A 16,570-nucleotide genomic window follows, 5' to 3' on the forward strand; every position below is an offset into this window, starting at 1 on the left:
ATTACCCAGAGGATTGATAAGATGGAGGAAAGACTTTAAGGAGTTGAAAATAATCAAACCTCATTGAGCACTCTCGAAACACAGATGGACCAGAGATTGACCGAAATAGAGACAAAGAATTTTTGTTTATAAATGGACGACTTGGAAAATTGTGAGCAACGGAACAACCTGAGACTGCTTGGCATCCCGAAAAGGGAAGGGGAGTGCGCAGGATTTGAAGAAGATGCTTCACGCTATTATGAAGAACTTATTTGAGGACGACTCCATCGATGAGCCCAAAATTAACAGAATACACAGAGTAGGGGATACTGCTGGAGGCCCGAACACCATCCTAGCACGATTTCACAATTACAATGACCAAGCTAGAGTCTTGGAGAAGGCAAAACGGAGTGGCCCAGTCCTCCTTGACACAGCAAGAGTGACGATCTTCCAAGACCTGTCATCCCTTACTTTGGCCCTGAGACGGATGTGTATGCCCCTCACAAAGTGGTTAAAGGAATGAGGAGTCTGCTACAGGTGGGGTTATCCATTCTCCTTTTCATTTGAATTGGAGGGATGGAACGAGAGGCTGAGAACAGAAAGGGATATACAAAACTGCATAGCAGAACTTTTGGGCAACCAGGAAGATGGGCAGAATCAAGACTGAGAGAGAGGCGAAGACAGACAGTGGCATATTCAAGGCCCGAGACGGAGATGCATCCAAGGCTCTAGAAAATACAGAAGGAAGAATGCTTCACTGGGCTTAGATATCTTGCTCCATGTGAGGCCATCAACAAGTTGAACTAGGAGAGACCAGTGCCCCTCACTCCAATTAGGGACGAGACCTACTGCATGGCCTATATGGCCTACTGCATGGCCACAACAGTAGACTGTAGGGGATAGGTATTGATTGTTTACAGGGTTATTCAGTCTTAGAATGTGCTCTATCTGGTCTCAGTACCCTCCCCCTGATCGCCTGTGCCATCAGGGATCAGGCCCATTCCCTCGGTTGTCGTCAAGTGTCCGGCCAACCTCTTCCTCATGGACCTTGAGTGTTTGTTTGTTTATTTATTTGTTGAGTGCATCCCACCCATGGGTATCTGGGCACTTTACAAGAATATGCAGTTTCTTAGTTACATGGATGAGACATAAAATTATACAGGTCAGTACAAAAAATGAAAAAAAAACAATAATATAAGGTAATGGTATAAGGATGAAGCTAATTACATTGGATAATTAAGCAAATCAAATACAAAAGAATGTATACATCGTAATGACATTAGAGAAGTGAGGCATATAAAATACAACAGAATATAATACAGGAGCAGGTGCGTGTCGATACAATTTGACACGTGTAGAGATCCTACTATATACAGGATATAAGACAAATGTGCAGAAGTGGGGGCCATCTATCAGAGAGTGAGGTCTTTGGCTGAGAGCCATAGTTTAGTATTTTTCCTGAATAAATGGAAGGATTGGTGAGAACTTAAGGTAGGAGGTAGAGATTTCCAAAGTTGGGCCGCCCGGACGGGAAAGCTTCTTCCTCTTGCTCTTTTCCACTTGAACCTGGGTACTGTCAAGGATCTGGAATTGGCTGATCTGGTAGGTCGTGAGGAGGTGTGCATAATGAATTCTTTGATCAGGTATTGTGGGGCTGTGTTGTTGAGACATTTATATGTTAGGCATGCTGTTTTGAGATGAATTCTATCCTTAATGGATAACCAGTTATTGTTGCGTCTTGTTGGCGAGATATGCTGTCTTCTGGAGATGGCGAGCGCAGTTCTAAGTGAGTTGTTTTGTAGAATATGGAGTTTTTTGGTTTTATTTACTAGCGCCTAGGTACAGTGCATTGCAGTAGTTGATTTTTGATAAGACCAGGGCTCTAGCAAGTGTAAAACAGCTTTCTGCAGAGAGGAAGGGTTTGCAGGCATGGATTAGCTTACAGGTGTAAGCTGTGGCCGATACCGTGGCACTGACTTGTTTGTGCAGGTTCAAGGAAAAATCTAAATAAAAACCCAAGATTTTTATCTCTTTGGCCACCTTGATGTTGTTACCGTCAATATTAAAGGAACGATATTGGTGGAACAGTTTTTTCTGATTTGGGGAGGGTGCATAGTAGAAGGAGCTCGGTCTTTCCATCATTCAGGCATAGTCCATCTGTGGCAAACCATGCCTGAATTATGAGGTAGACTTTGTTCACCAGAGCTAGGTCAGTCTCATAGTCACCCATCAAAGGGAAGAGGATCTGGGTGTCATCTGCATAGTTAGTGTGGGTGACACCCAGATAGTCTAGGTCATCAAACAATGGTTTGGTAAATACGTTAGACATGGTGGGTGACACACAGGAACCTTGCGGTACTCCACAGGTTATAGGGATCGGGTCAGCTGCAGCCGATGATGAGAAGACTCTCATCGATCTGTCACTTAAGAAAGATTGAATCCACACTGTTGCTTCTTTTGAAAAGTGGGCCGCCGATGAGAGGTGACTGCAGAGAACCCTTTAGTCGACTAAGTCAAAGGTGGCTGAAAAATCAAACAAGAGCAGGAGGGCAGGTTGTTCTTTATCTTTCAGGTCTTTGATTTGGGTCTTCAGGTCAATCAGGGCTGTTTCCGTGCCATGTTGCGGCCTGAAGCCAGATTGTCATAGTCCAAGTCGGTTGTTGGTTTCAAGGTACACTTCAATCTGGATATAAGCCGCTTGTCGATGATCTGAAGCAAGAAAGAGATAGTAGTAAGGGGCCTGAAATTGGTGGGGATACTCGGGTCTAGAGAAGTTTCTTTAGGAGAGGGAGTACCCAGGAATTTTTCAGGTTAGTGGGGACGGTACAAGAGCGGAAGGAGGAATTGATGAGCTTGGTAATGAAGGGAGCAAGATGACTGGCCGCTTCCTTGATGGTCTGTGCAGGGCATGAGTTACCTTGGCAGTTGGAAGGTTTCACTGAGGCAATAATGTTTTTCACATCCTGGATGGATACTTGGGTGAAGTTGAAGCGTTGTTGGGGTTTAGGGTAGTGAGGGGGAGGTTTGGCTATATTGGCTTGAGTAGGTATAGTGCTTTTTTTGGCTGTTATTTTATTTTGGAGTAAGGTAATTTTATTAGTTAGTGCGTCTTGGATTCTGGTGCACAAGATTTTGTCCTTGGTACAGTTGTCTGCTGGTGGGGTGGGAGATTCCAATTCTCTTAGTATGGTGAAAATGTCTCTCGAGCTGGAGCTGGCTTTCTCAATCCTAACATTGTAGGTGTCACGTTTGGCTAAAATGATTTCCTTCTTGTAGTTTGCTGTCAATTTAAGAAGGATATCTTTGTTGGAAAGGGTGGGGTTATTTTTCCAAGTAGTTTCAAGTTTCCTTTTTTCCATTCGTAGGGAATTTAGTTTGGGGGATGAACCAAGAGTTGAGGTGAGCTTTAGGTTTACTTTTTCATAGTTTGAGGGGTGCAATTTTGTCTAGTGCTGCGGTGATGGTCTTATTATAGCGTTCCACTAGTTCAGCCAGGTCGGAAGTGGCAGGTAGTGGGTTGAGTAGTGGTTGGAGAAGAGGTTTGAGGTTGTCTACTGTAATATTCCTTTTATTTCTGGTTGGGGTGGGAGGGGCAACGAGATTAGGTTTGTTAGGGAGTTTACAGTCTTGTATAGTAATTGAGATTAAGGAGTGGTCTGACCAAGAACATGGTTCAATACAAGATATGGCAGTTTCGCAATTGAGGTAGGCTATCCGGTCTAGGACTCTTACTTTTACATTTGTGGGGTGGATTACTCTTTGTGTGAAAACAAAGTCGGAAAGTGAGTTTGCTAATGTTGTGGCTGGTTGGTCGTTTGGGTCATTAAGACCCAGGTTAAAGTCACCAAGTAATAAGGTTTGTGAAGAGGGTTTGGTGTTGGTAGTGAGTAGGGTAATACTATCTTCCTTGAAGGAACCGATAGGTCCAGGGGGCCTGTAGATCAAATGCATTGTTATGGTCCTTGAGTTAGAGAGAGCGAGTTTGACTGATAACAATTCATAGGACTTGGATGACGGTTATTCTCTGGCCCAAGGAGGATTTGACAATGAAGGCAATTCCACCGCCTCTGGCTGATTCTCTGTCAGCTCTTAGGACAGTGTAATTGTCAGGGGTAGCAATAAGGAGGGCGGGGCCAGCTGCTGCATGCAACCAGGTCTCCGTTATTGCCAGGAAGCCCAATTCTTTTTCAGTAATTAGGTCTGCAATTTCTGATGCATGTGCGACTACAAAGCTGGCATTAATCAATGCACCGTAGATGGTGGATGGCTTGTGTCTCTGGTCGGTAATATCTAGTGCAGCCAAAGTCTGTCTTTTTTTTTCCTTATTTGAGTAGAGCTCTGTGTGGGTGGAGGGGGGCAAAGTGGAATGGCGTAGGATTTGTCTAATCTCGAGCCAAGTCTGGCATTCCTGTTGATTGTCGGGCAAGGGTGGTTATGCGTTGGGTCAAGCTTCATTTGGGTGCTTTTTGGATTATTGGTAATATCATCAGATGCATTAATATTGCTGCGTTCTGAGTTATAGGTATTGAAGCAGAGTATGTTCAATGGAGGCAGGAATGGTATTGGCTTGATACTGTCTGGGAGGATCAGGAGTGGCAAGAACCTGGTGGGCTTGATACAGTTTGTGGAGTTTGGCTGGGTGTGCATGTTGGCTGGGGTTGTGGGGGTTGGTGTAGGTTTCATGAATGTAGGCTTCTGGGCGGAGAACTTAACTCTGTCCACAGGTAGTACTGGGTCAGAGGTTGCCTGACTGTAGGTACTAGTTTTAACTTATACAGTATGGCTATGGAACAAAGGCACTAGAGCATTGATACATACTATCACAGAGTTACAAAGGAACAACAATAAAGCACTGTCTTAGGTCAAGATAGCACACTATCACATGAGTACTCGGAACACTCAAAAGTGGCCAAAGAGGCGTTAATGCGTATTGTGGAAAAGATATGGAAGAGGCGTTAGTGGACAGTGACTACTAGTTCATAGATGTGTGCTGTCACAGAGTACTGAACACGATTATGGATATGCAGTAAATCGTATCTCAATAGACAAAATACAGCAATGACAAATAGAAAAAACGCAGTAACTCCGTAGACTGGGTTGGACATTTGGAGTCATGTCAGAAGAGCATTGATAAGGATCGAGATGTCGATAGACAGATTCATGAGCAATGACTGAACCGAGTTAGGCATGGTTATCCAGGTGCATAGGTATAGCGGTTATGATGTGCAAACACAAAAGGCTAGGTAGGGAAGACAATATTTAGACATTAGTAATTGCTAGAACAATGCGTAAATACTAATACTATAGTAATCTTCCGGGTACGTGGCACTCGTTCTATTTTTAAGCATACATGTGCCAATTTGAGGAAGGTAAGTGAAGAGAAAGTACATCAGTGGATAAGTTCCGTTTCGATATATGACTTTGTACAACGGGGAGGCTTGAGGTCAGGTTGAACACTATGAGGTAGGCAGTGCATATCACAAGGATTGACAGTGTTACATTTTGTGGGGCTGTTGCATGCAGTTCGTGTGGGAATTTTTTGAGTTGGCGAATCGGTTGCGGCGAGATGGGGGTCGAATGTACAAAAATGAGGACCTGCAGACCACCCGGCACCGACAGTCACGGACAGGCCCTTAGTCACGGCCCTTTGTCAGACAGCCGGCTTCCGCCTGACGGTGACAGTGATAGGTAGATAAGATCTCGGTCGGCCTATCGGGAAGTGGGCTGGGCGAGACTGAGAAAACAGGAAAATTCAAATCTGGCCCCAAAGTACGGCGGCCATGTTGGAATCGCTTCGGTAAATGTGAAATATAGCATTCAGCTATGGCGGGCAGGTCTGCGAGACACCCAACTGAGGTGCTGAGCTGTGCTAACAGAGGATAGTTGAATTACTACCATGGGTAGTAATCTCACATGCAGATCGATGTAATTATGTAGTGGTTCAGGAGTTCACGCAGGATGCATACCTGGTTTGGTTGTAGGCTTCAGGGTGGTGTTGGAGGGCTGAAGAGTTGGCGGTCTTGCAGTCCTGAGTGTCATATAGGTGGTGCGTGTCACCTTGTGTGCTTTGTGGGTGTTCGCCTTCTCCAGTCCTTGGGTGGGGGTAAGGTCCTTCTCTATAATGGTGCAGTCAGAGGTGTTGACATTGTATGGGCCTCATTGGGTGGGGGGCCTAACGCATGAGCCCTTCAGCCAATATAGATCTTGGGCAGTGTCACCTGGGTAGTTCCAGCAACTTTTTCTAGGGAGGAGGCGGTTCTATTTCATTATGCCTGTGTGTGACATTCAGCATCCAGTTTGTAATCTGCAGGAGCGCTTTGGTCCTGATCTCTTCGAACAATATCTACGGCTGCCTCAGAACGTTTTGTAAAGGTTCGTAATATCTTAGGCTCACATTCAAGCACTTGCGGAGAGGAGCCCTACTCTCATGTGTACTGCTGGACTCACTGTGTCTTTGATCCTTTCTACACCGCACATTTATACAATTTGCATCGTTCATGGTGGCACATGGTGTTACCTGTACTCACTGGAACTGGTACTTCAAACTCGTACAAGCACATGTAGATGTCCGTGCCCCAATACACCTTTGTGGTCCCTGATTTGGGAGAGGTACACTGTATTCTTCTAGTAGTCCGTCTAAATTCTCCCGGTTGGAGCCATGCACTGGGGGGCTCAGTGGTGTGCAACCAAGTGAGGCCAAGCAGTGAATTGAGGGCGCGTGACTTACCTCCCTCGGCCCACAGTCTCGGTCGCGGAAGAATCGGGAAGTGGGCTCGCCTTGTCTGCACGGGTGCTCCAATGGGACGAGTCCTTCCTCGTGTGCCCTGCCGGCCCGCACGGGAGCACTCGTACCTCCTCTCAAATTGACCCGGGGGCTGCGCCTTCCACAGGCCATGTCGCAGGGTGTAAAGTCGGCAGCTGGCAACTTGTTGAACGCTTTACCTTGGGGGATTAAGTAAATATGCGCTGCAATTACGCCCAGGTGAACGCCACTCGTTCTGCTCCTCTTCAACGCCTGGGCACTGGGAGTGGCATTCTCCACTTTCGCGCAGTGCTGAAGCCGGTCTTGGTTTCACCTTCTGCGCGGTGGACCGCCTCCACAGCATTCCTTGGTGAGTTAATCTCATACTGGTGCGATTCGCTCTGTTGTTTCTGTCAGTGTTTGGGGGGGGGGTCCTACACTATTAAAGTTGAGTTTGTTCGGTGGTGGGGATCACCAAGTTGGGGCTCGGACCACTTCTCGGACCGTTAGGTAAGGAGCTCATGCGAGGCTAACCACACCGTTGCGCCCCCTGGTGGCCATACACCTACACTTTTGACATGAATTGGTCCTTAATGTGTTCATCATATGTATGCCCAACATTACAATTGTTTGTTACTGCTCTCAAGTCTCTGATGAAGTCTTCCAGTGAGTATCCTCCTGGGTTATGTTCCTTAATGCCAAAGGAGTATCTTTCTAGTATGATGCTTGTCTTCTTTTCATAGAGCATACCAATTTTCATAACTGCTATTTAAGTACTATTTCGTGTGCACTTAGTAATCCACCATCTTCTTCCTTCCCTCAGAGTTTTCAAAATCCACTGTCCTTCAAATCCTAATGAGTAAATTACTAGAGCTTGGTTCTCCTCCATACTATATGTTGGACCATGCATGGTCAATACAGAGTCCTGGAAGTCTTCTTTCCAAATTGTTCATGTAATTTCAGGTTCTCCTTGGGAGGGAAGACAATGGGGTGATAAATTGCTAATTTCCCTCTGTGTCCCTTTCTCCGCCTTCTTTTATGTGTACATATACATGTGGATAGAGTAGTTACTGGTATATTCCCACACAAGAAAATGTCTCTGGCTATGCAGGCGGTAATGGGGCCATACTAGTTAGTCCTTCTTTTGTCTTCAGCGCTAGACCTCATTCCTCTCTTTATGTCACTTGTCACATACCTTCCTTTAATTTGAGCTCCTGGATCCTTTGCCCCTCAGTCATCTCCTCCTTAACTCTCAGCGTGGACATTGCCTGAGGCAGCGCACTCGACCGGGCTCCCCCTCCGGTGCTGCTCAGTCCTCTCCAGCTGTGCTGGCATGTACACTTTGGGTCTCAGGATATGGCAGGGTTTCTCCCTTCAGTATGATTGGCTATGCAGAGACATTGGGGCTCTCTGTATGCATGGCTGTGCACACAGCCTGGCAGAGCGCACCAATAAGGTTGGCCTTATGGTTCTCCTGCCCACTGACGACATCGCCATTCACACACTCAGCGCTGAATGCTCTATGCTCTCCAGAAGCACCAATGTGGTTGACAGTCGGACGCACTCGCAGACCAGCCCAGAACTTCACCACCATATGGAGAAACTGGAGACACTCTGCTTTCCCATTTCTGGGGGCCCCTCACAACCCACCTAGATCTCCACTTTTGGGGTCAGCTCCCAGTATACAGGCACTCGCTGGACAAAGGTACTGAGGCATGTAATCTTTAGTTTTAATGGTTTAAGTTAAGATACATGTAGCATGGACCCCCCAGGAGTATTGCCAGTCTCTTTGTCCTCCTTAACGATCCTTGTAGAATCTTTGTGATCCATTGAAGTTAGTTGTCTGTCACTAAGCAACAGCTGGCCTCTGTTTATGTTCTACTTTATAAGAAATATAACTCAAACTGCAACATAGTCTATCTACTGCTATGATATGTAAAACAATACATATGTTTATGTTTATGTTTATTAGGTTTATATAGAGCTTTAATCCAAAGCCAATATGCCATGTGGTGATCTCTCTCCCAAGATGACTGGAGGTAGGGCACCTGTTGTCCCTTTCATCACCATCCAGCCAATCTAGCCCAAGAAAAACCTAATTTCCATCCCTTTGGGCTTTCTCCACTAGATACCTCCTACCACACCATTAATACTACTATATATACCCTATACAAGTGATTGAGCCCTATATTGACACACAATAGACATACAAATATAGGCTACAGATGTTTCCATATGGCTGTCACAGTTAGTCACTGTATCTATATATCTATCATGTTGTGGTCCAAAAACTGCCCTTTCCATCCTCGAAATTAGCTATAAGCCCTTTAGGACAAAGCACTTACTGCATTCCTCTTCTAGCAACTGAGGCTGGTGCATGCTCCCTGCGCAACATTGTGGCCCATGTTAGCACTACTGGCCCACAAAGTCCCATTCTCTCTCAGGTGGAGGAGTGGTTCTTTCTTCTCTGTCCATCATGAGCAAGCCCGCCCAATGATCATAGTTCAAAGCTACGGGCCAGAGATCTGTTAGTAGCCATGAGGCATCACCGCGTTGTGTACGCGATTCTGACTTTAATATGATGCCCTACTCCCCCTTGGGGATGCAGCCATCACCCCGAAGGGTGGGGGGCGGGATTCACAGTGCCCCCCTCAGCAGCACACACCATGGCCTTAATCCTTCCTGGCAGCAGGGGTGGGACCTGCCTGCTTCTCCCTCTGTGCCTGTGTGGCTCTAAGGGCAGCCTGCCCCTGTTTACCCACATACCCACACAACAGAGTCTGCTATTGTGCTGGGTCCTGATGGCCCTGCCCTCTTCAGCTGGGTGGCACCGCACATGCCGTTCAGGACTTCTGCTGCTGCTAGCCCCCCCACGTTTGGCCCTGGAGCAGACTGTCCCATTGTACCAGGCCATCACTGCCTCCCCTGAACCAGGCACGCAATGCAGGTCATAACTGGGACACATTGCTGACGTGGCCTGGACTTACAACCTCCTGTGCCCACCCTAAGTGGCCCTGGAGCGGCCAGTTCACCTATCGGACCCCATCTTGTCCCCAGCCATGGCTCAAACGTAGCGGTGTTCGAGAGAATCTTCTGGACCCGTCCTGACTGGCCTCAGGGTGAGCCAGCATGCCTCCCAGGCCATTCTTGGCTACACTGGACGCGCGGCCCAGACTCAGTTTCAGGAAAGCTGCTTCTAGTATACATGGACTGGTAGCTGTTAGGGTATTAAATAACCCCAGGTGCCGATGTGAGACGAACATCGCAATGTTGCTGCTTCCTTTTCTCACGTCGTTCCTTTTAATGATGTCTCTTTTCTTGTCTCTGCTGCAGCACTTTAGCCCTCGGCCAGTCCACTCCTTGGAGACCTATTAATTGCTTTAGGCCCTGTATGTTCTATGTGCAGCCATTTCAATGAGGCCATTGGATTCATCAGATAATTATCAGATAGGTAATGGTAAAACACTTAAATGCACAGACATTTGCTCGACTTTCGAAAAACTCCATGGTGTCAGTGTCTATATGTCTGCCCTTTTTTGCTGCCCCTTCCTTTCCTCCAGGTTTCCCTAATCTATGAAACCCCCTACCTAGCCAGACCCTAATTGGGCCAGGGGTTAAACTTGAATTGGTTTGAATGAGCTGGAATCGGTCAAGCATCCGTAGAGCTGACTCACCAGTCGATTCGAAAATAGACACAAAATACCAAGTTCGGCTCATAAGGGACTCCATTTTGCTTGAATGCTGAAAGTAAAATGGCTGGACATGAATCATTCAGAAATGTCAATAGCTTCAGGTGATAAGACACAATTTGAGCCAATAAGCGGAGGTACCCACTGGCTTGAACAATTTCGAACTCGATCAAACTATTTAAGTTAGTAGATGATGTACTTCCGGGTTCATGTTCACTTTCTAGAATCCTGGAATTCTTTAATACCATAGGGATTTTGAGATTTGCAAATCGATTCATTCCAACTTCAGTCAATTAAAGCAAAGAAAAATGCTTATTTATTTGAGCATCTCGAATATAGTATCCCCCCTCCATTTTGGAATGTGTAGGGCAGTTAATGGGGTTCCATATCTTAGAATCGCTGCAAAAATGGCTGTGAATACAAAATATCGCAGCAAAAATGCTGTGGTTTTTTGCACCACAATCATGTAAAGGATGCGGGGGCACCCCCGCAACCCACGCTCCCCTTAAATGGAATAATGGGGTACACCTTTACCGGGTCAAACTACTGCATTTTTGCTGCAATTCTTTTTACCAGTGACATTTTTGCAGCAATTTTATCACCGTTAATGGACTACCAGCCTGAGCATAGCTAGTTTGGTGTGAAGCAAGCGCCTTGGCACGGTCCTTGAGGAGGTCTTAGGGCTGTTACTGGACATGCACTCTCACGAACAAGGGAGTGAAAGTCATTCATACCCAAGGCTCCATCCATGGTACAAATAGTGCACCCTTTGTTTTAATGGGAGACGGGCCACACACATATTGTGTAAGCCCAATCTCCTTTAAAAATAAACAAAGACGGCTTCTGCCATAGTGAATAGAAAAGGAACTGAGTCCCTTTTATAATTTTATGGTGGGCCAGCGTGGGTCGTGAGGGAGCACAGACGGTGAAGTCAAGTCACAGCTGGTACACGTTTCGGCAAGACCCGCTACACACTATTTGGTGAGGCTCTGTTAATATTTGTTGTACCAGCCTGACACCACCAGCAGGAGACACTGGACTCTCCCTGTCAGTGTTTGTACGGAAGAATCTGAATTTGTTTTATTAAGACTGCAAATTAACAAAAACAAGCCATATTTCTCTACAGGAGACTGACTAGGAGGTGTGGGGGGTTGGGGGTGGGTATAGTGTGTGTTTGTGTGTGTGTGTGTGTGTGGGCACAGCTAGTAAGGGCAACATGGTCGTCCCCTAAGGGAAATCCTAGAAATAAAGACACAGAGAACAGGGTACAATAAAAGGTTTTACTTGTATTGTGTATGTGTTTTATGTAAGTGTTTTTGTTTTGGACTAATCCATTCTGCCCTCCATAGGTTTAGGAATAACACAGATCCCAGGCAAAGTGCATGGGGCTGCCAGGCCGAAGATGGACAGCCAAGTGAATAGAGCGTGACCACAGCAAACCCTTTATTGAACAAACTGATGCCAGGGCCACAGGAATTGGAGCTATCTTGTTCGACAAAGGGAGAGAACATCCCATAATCATCATCAGTAGGCAACTGAAAGGTCGAGAACTTGAAAAGGAATGTTTTAGTATAGCTTGGAGCCTTGGGCGTTTTAGACCTTACCTTACTAGTTTTACCTTCAAGGTCCAAACTGACCATACGTCTTTAAAGTGGCTTATGCAGATGAAGGGTGAAAACAACCCCCAACTGCTCAGGTGGTCCATTAGCCTGCACAAGCTAGACTTCACTATTGAGTATAGACCAGGGAAGAGTCATGAACATGCAGATAGCCTTTCCAGAAGGTATGTTGACCGTCTGGATGAGGGTGATAATATTATGGGAGATTAGTTCACCCTACCATCAGTCTGGAGGGTGGAGTGGGCACATTTTATGCTGAAAATGCTTTTGGGGGGGCAGGGCCTCCTGGTGCTTGTCCTACCACTTCTATGTTGGTGTTTTATGTGTGTTTTACTGCACAGGAATCCAATTAGGACCCCTGGCAGTTCCACTCTTCATTGCTACATTTTGGTGAACAATACCCATGGGACACTCTTAGGGCACCCATCCAGTAGGGGCACAGCCTTGTACCCCTAGTGTATGTTTTTGGGCACATATGTGGTGCCCACAGAGCAGGGTATGGGCTGACAGATGTTGACTTGTCAGTGGCTCCAATTATCCTTTTTAGGATACCCAGAACCCTGTTATAGGAATCTATAAATTCCTACACAAAGGTAAAATGGCCACTGTTGGCCTCTTGGTTTACTTTGCCTTTCCCCCTTGTTTCTCAAAGACCTGAGATGCCCTAGCTCGGTTCCCTGAATGGCTGTTAGGAGGAAGGACCATATATGAATCTGGGGTTGCCTCCTGCCAGACTGGCTGGAGACTTCCCAGGGACAGCTTCTTGTGGGTACACCCTTGGGGTGGAGCCTGCATGAACGGAGTGAGTAGTCAATGGGCATTCTGTGTTGTGGGTGACTGGTTTTGGTTGTGTGACACAATGCCTGAGCCTGCCCTGACTGCAACTAGAATGAATGCAGTGTAGTGCACTGAAAGCCAGGGGAGTAGCCCCAAATCCACATCCTGTGTTGTGGGTGTCTGGTTTCTGGTGAATGGCCTTAATGCCACTAAGCCTGATTGGGTGCTTCCTGCATGAATGCACATGTGCGTGTGAGTGGCTGGCTGATCCTGGCTCAGCCTGAGTGAATGGGTAGTGTTTGTATAGCAGGGGACTTCACGCTCACCTCCATGTCAGAAGCTTGAAGAAACCTGCAGCAGAAGCGGAGGTCATCTTAAGCTTGCCTCTTGGAGTCCAGCTGGAGAAAAACATATGCACCTGCTTCTTTTCATAAAATCTGAAAGCTACTCTGCTGATTCAAGGATTTAACCAGAGGGAACCTCGTGGGTTGCGGCAGTGAAAGCAGCAGCTTCCTCGAGCCCAGGGGCACACCGTCTGAAGTAAATATGGTGCTCGGAGGCGCTAGTTTATGGGGCCGCTCAGAAGAAGGACAGCAGGCTGCGGTTGTGATGGAGGGTGGCCCCACGTGGTGGTCGGGACCACCCATAATAAAGACCATCAGTGGGGCCAGCCCCATAGATAACTTGGGACAGGCCACATCGTTACAGCCACCAGAGACAGTCCTAGGAGACACTGATTGGTGGCAACTGACTGCAGCAATCACCCATTGTGCAATAATGTATTATATGTTGTTTGCCAGTATGTATATGTTAAGTAGGGTATATGTTATGTAGGGGGAAATAGAGTGAGGAAATGAGTAGAGGGAATGTTAAGTAAAATTGTTTAGTACGAGTAGGATTTTAGGAAATGGCAGTAGAGAGCAGGTATTCGGGCGTGAGGTGGCGGGAGGACGGGCAGCCTGCCTAAGGCCACCCATGGAGGTGGGACCATCAACAGAGGCCATCCTCTGACCTCACACTCATGTGGGTGGTACCTGGAGTTAGAGATGGGATCTGTTGCATCAGACTCACACTAAGGGTCCCTGAGACCCCTCCAAAGAAAATTGGGCAGATGGAGCAGATATCCATATGGAGGGAAAGTCATGTCAGAGGAATTTTAGGAAGGGGATCAAAGTTACAGTGTTTTTATAAATAAAGAGGATTCCCCGTTGAGATCCCAATGAAATCCACCTTGCTGACTGTGTATGTTTAATAAGGTAGGAACTCAGGGTGTAGCCCGTCTCCTGTTTTTATTTTCAGGTGCAGCACCAAAAAGGGACATTTTAACGAAACATAACATTAAAACTCCATGTACATGACAAATCTGCAAAAAGGACTAAAGCAAAGATTGTGGGTCTGAGATGGGGTTGTCTCCCGGTCTCCAGAGTTCTCCCCTCTCTTTCTGCACATTTTTCAGATTCTACACTTACCATGAGAGGTAAATTACTCTTAAGGGCTGGCAATTTTTCCAAAGTCTTTAGGGACCCAAAATCTTGACAGGTCACTTTGAGTTTAAATGTGTTTCCCAGGATAGTGCACTTTGGTAAACTGGTGAAGTTGGGATTTAAGCAAAGTATACAGTAATGGCACCTGACTACATTGTTTACCAGGCCTTGTCGCATAGCAAGGTGCAACTGATATCTATTGTGATGGTTTAAACGCACCCAGTAAAGTAATGTGCGATGGGTTCACCTGCTTATAGTCCTTGTTTTTTTCACAGACTTGCAGATTGCTACTCTTGATGTGAAAAACCACATTAGAAATTCAAGAAGAGAGCAGAGTTTGGCCAAAGATAAGCTCACCAGAGGCCTTTGATAATTACCAGTTCCCCCTGTCTAGGACCCCTTCTGCTCAAAAGGTATAGATGAAAGGAAGGGGCAGGCAGTGGGTAAACGAATGCCTGAGGAATGTGAGAAAGCAAAGGTGTTTCACCAAAGAAAAACTATTACTTTACAATCAATAGGATCACAGTATCATCCTATGAGCCTCAGCAAGGTGGGGTCACTGTCCTTATTTGACTAAGTAGCCACCTAGCCCGACTAATTGATTATTTTCCACATTAGGGGTGAGCAAGAGATCTGCATCATATTGATGCTGTTATAGCTGTACAACTAGCTCTCTTTTCTAGGGTATGTTGTTTTCTTGAACAGTGACTATTACTATCAACAGTGTTTATATACACAACTATCCCCCGTAGAGAGAGGAAAGGCTGAATTGGTCTTTCCACGATTGGGTGATGTGATATGGCATATTAACATAGATCTCTGCAACAAGTACTAAACTGACTGAGCTATCTTCGTAACATTTGCATTTCAACTTTGATCACGGCATGTTAGCAATATGTTAGCTAAAGAAACAATTCAAATACAACTCAAGTAATACAATAGTGAATGCACACACTGAATGCACTACAGTAAACGCACACTGCACAATAGGATCACTTGATCAGATTCGAAGATAGTTGTTGACAACAGCCAGGGCAGACAAGGAGGGAGTTCGCAGGGAGATCACACACCTGTACAACTGGATTACGCACACTTGTACCATCATGTTTGCGATTTCGTCCTAAATGTAACCAGCGCACAGATGCCTCTGGGCTCGGAGTGCTCTACAAATGCAAAAAAATAAATAAATATGGCAATAAATCCTATGGAAACGCTTCTGCCACAATGCTAGGTAAAAGATTTGGAGGTGGGGAGGCACAGACAGCTGTGAAGCCAATCATCATAGCCTTCTAACCAGCAGCAGAGCTGAGGGCAGTAGCTGAGGGCAGTAGAACAGTGATCTTGTCTGCAAGGTGAAGTGAGGGAAATGATAGAGCTGCTTGCAGTCACACTCCTTCTGTAACCAGCTAGCACCTGATTTGTACCTGCTCGCCAATGGAGGGGAATGAAGTGCTAATGGCCTAGGGTGTGGAGCACACCATCTTGAAGGTGCCTTCGATCAAAGTTTTGACCCTCCCCTCATGAACACCCAGTACTTTACCCTCCTCACACACCTCTTATTCTGAGCATTGGGTTGCCTGCCTCACGTCCCTGCAACTGCCCCCTGTTGCTTATGTATCTGCCATGCTGCTCAATGCTCGATCCTCCCCGCCATGCTGTAAGCTCTCACTGCTTGTGTGTCTCCTTGCCAGAGGCGCTGCTAGGAGGGGGCTCAGGGGGCTATAGCCCTGGGTATTTTGGTTGAAACCCAAGATAGGAGCTTGGGGCTACAACCAAAAGGCCAGCTGGCCCTGAGTCCCGACAGTCTAAGCATTACTGTAGCCCCGGATCTTTTCCAGACCTAGCAACACCCCTGCTCCTTGCTGTAAACGATCCTTCGACGTTGGCTTCACCCACTTACTCTATATCACCCTCCATTGCTTCCTGAAGCTAGGCCTGTGCTCAATAAATACCCAAAATAAATAATATATAATGAATACACACAGAAATATGCATTGATGGGATATAACTGCCGATATGGGATTGGCATGGCCCATTCCACGAGGCCCACCACCATCTGAGTTCACCTGGCACCCCCTTATCACAAACCGAGGAGAATGACACCACCAAGCCAGCAGCTAAGTCCTTGCACCAAGAAGGCCGGGTTGGGCTCAGATGTCTTGTGGCCTGGGTGATCTGGAGGGGCTCCAGGGAAGGGGGCAGGAACAGCCTCTGGGGAATCTTTGCATCATGTCAAGCTTCAACTCCAAATGGTTCAAGTTCCCTTTGAGCCAGGTCGAC

The 16,570-nt window shown here is 46.5% G+C and overlaps 1 protein-coding gene across 9 annotated transcripts in view; it reads right to left on the reverse strand.

Annotated features, from left to right (window-relative positions):
- The window catches only part of LOC138480812 (actin-binding protein WASF3-like), a 1,100,082-nt gene that overhangs the window by 124,705 nt on the left and 958,807 nt on the right, over window positions 1-16,570 (reverse strand). The window lies entirely within an intron of this gene.

This window comes from Ambystoma mexicanum, chromosome 5p, assembly GCF_040938575.1.
Source record: "Ambystoma mexicanum isolate Mex_15411 chromosome 5p, UKY_AmexF1_1, whole genome shotgun sequence".
Classification (NCBI taxonomy): Eukaryota; Metazoa; Chordata; class Amphibia; order Caudata; family Ambystomatidae; genus Ambystoma; species Ambystoma mexicanum.